Raw genomic sequence first — 2,698 nt, forward strand, 5'->3', positions numbered from 1 at the left:
GGAACTTCTCCTACCGGCTGCGTCCCACGCCGCCCGCGGAACCGGCTGGTCCCCCTCCCGGGGTTAGTTCAGGGGGGTGGAGCAGCTCTCTGTGCTTGTGCCGTACCTGACTGGTACGCTGGCTCCAGGCTCTGAAAACAATCGCTGCTTCCCCATATTAGTTTGTTCTCCTTCTCTAAATCTGTGTTTGTTGTTCAGAGTTCGTAGATTGTTATGTATGTGATCGATTCACTTGTTTTTCCGTGTCTTTGTTGTAAGAGGGATCCGAGGTAGCGTCTGCCTAGTCCGCCATCTTGGCTCCGCCTGGGGTTTTCTTTTTTTCTAGCTTTTCCTTGATATGATATCCATTTGATCCTCATTCACCCTGGAATAGACATGATGATGCTCACTTTTGAGAGCACAGGTAAGTACTAAAGTTCCCTGACCTTTTCTTTCTTGACAGTAATTTTTGTCATGTGCAATGCAGCCTTGAGTTTGACTGCCTCACCTTTCAAGAAATATACTTGTGCAATATCCTGTTCAATAGCCAATGTCACTACGTGATGAAAATAACCTCACCCATAAGCACCACCCAAGGCCCTGTTACCTAAGGTAATGCACAGCCGTGCTCCTTCGTGTCTGTACTTTAGCAGATGACTAAATCCTACTTCTCCACTGACTTCTTCACCGAAGTGCATCAAGATTATTTGCACCAAGCAAGGATATTAATAGAGCCATGCCCCTCCTGCATGGCCTAAATTGGGACGGGCTTTGTCAGGGCTCTGTCTAAGGCTTCTTGTGTTAAGCTTGGAAGAAACACCATAAGTCTGAGAAAGCTATACAACATTAAATGTAACATTAAAGCAGAAAGAAAAGTTTCTTCAGTTATGCAATGTTTGTCACTATTCCACTTAGACTCAAATTCTTGAGACTGAGAGATGTGTCCTTTTATTTCCCTTCTCTTTTTTCATATGCTTTTGCTTGTCCTACAGGTATAATAATAATTAATTATAAGTAATTTCCAATAAACCATAATTTGTTGAAAAACTAATACTCAAAACAAAACCAAATTAATGTAAGTGAAGGGTAGGAATCTGGGAAGATTTTAGAGGGAGATTGTTCAAACTGAATGTTTCAGTCAATGTGGGCTTCCCCCCCCCCCCCGCAGGGATGTGACAGAGGAAGTTGATAGAAATGATTGCATAACTAATATAGCAAAGAGTGATAAAATCATGAAGAAGTCAGTAGACTCCATCTGACAGGAGATGAATCTCTGGATCTGGGAAAAAAAGTTGCACAAGGCTGGTGTCATCAATATCAGGAGAATCTGGAATATGAAGGTGAGAAGCATATCCAATCTAATAAACTATGAATCTGAAGCCCCAGTGGCTTTACTCCAAAGTGTTGCCAGAGACACTAGTTAGGGTGTCTGCCCAGCCCAGGATCTGTGCTCTGAACACTAGCCCCACCCACCATCCACAGTGTTAGGCCCTAGAACATGTGTTTATAAAATATGACCTTGTATGCCCACCCCAACTCCACTCCTTCCCACACTTTTGGCAAAATATCGGAAAGGAATACCTCATTTGAAATAGCAGGGGTAGGTTGGGTGTCAAGTTTCATCATCTTTCCAAAGAATTTGAAAATGGGAGTTAAGAGTGTCTAATCAGTCTTTGTTGGTTCTCTGAACTGTCAATAGGAATTTAATAGATACCCCTATGGGGTACCTTGGTGAACCACATGTATGTGGAAAGAGAATGGGTACTCTGGCAGGGAAAAGCAGAGGTTGAGAGAGAAAGAAAAACAAATGAAACAAATGTAGAGAGGAAATAAAGATAAGAAATAATGGAATTCTGGGGTGAATGAGAAAAAAAAAAAAAATCAGTTTTCCCATATCTCCAGTCTCTGCTCCAAGCCTTTCCTAAATTCTACTCTTGGTTACTTTGTTAGACGTTTGCATCCTTAACTCTTTTTTTTTTTTAACTTTTTCTCTTTGTGTATTTTCACTGGAATAGGATTCTGTAACTTGGAACCAAATGAGTTTTGACTTAGAAATAGTAGTATTGTGCAGACTGGGTGAAAATAGGAATGGATGCCAAAAAGTAAAACCAACTAGAAGACATTTGGGAAGGGGGGAATAAAGGAATAGGGAGAACAATTGAGATACAAAGTGAGCAATCACAGAAATATTATACAGGAATGTTCCATGGGCATAAATGGATGATAATATACAGAACTTTGTAGGGAAAAGATAAAATTCACACATGTAATTACATCAAACCTTACTAAGTATACGCTATTTATAATACCAGAATGCCAAATGATTAGAAGATTAACAGATATAGCAAAGCTGGGACTTCAGCTAAGTGATTTGATTTTAGAGAAATGATAATGGATTTCATTGAAGTTTTTATGAAAACAAATTCTTTAAGGGTGAAGCCTATGTCTCTCTTACTCGTCACTAGATCACTGGTGTCTAGAAAAACATGTAATGCATTGTATTTGCCTAGGAGATATTTTTTCAATAACCGAGTGTGTTTTTAAGGATAGCAGGACATATAAGAAAACACAAAGAGCAGGAAAAGAGTTAATTTATTTAATCCTCATTTGCTGAATGAGCATTGTATTAATGTTAAGAAAAACAATATTAATGAAACATGGCAAATGCTGATAGAGAAGACTTTGCAGTCCAGGAAAGAAAGGATCAAAGCTGTGAATC

Source organism: Elephas maximus, chromosome 19 (assembly GCF_024166365.1).
Source record: "Elephas maximus indicus isolate mEleMax1 chromosome 19, mEleMax1 primary haplotype, whole genome shotgun sequence".
Lineage (NCBI taxonomy): Eukaryota > Metazoa > Chordata > Mammalia > Proboscidea > Elephantidae > Elephas > Elephas maximus.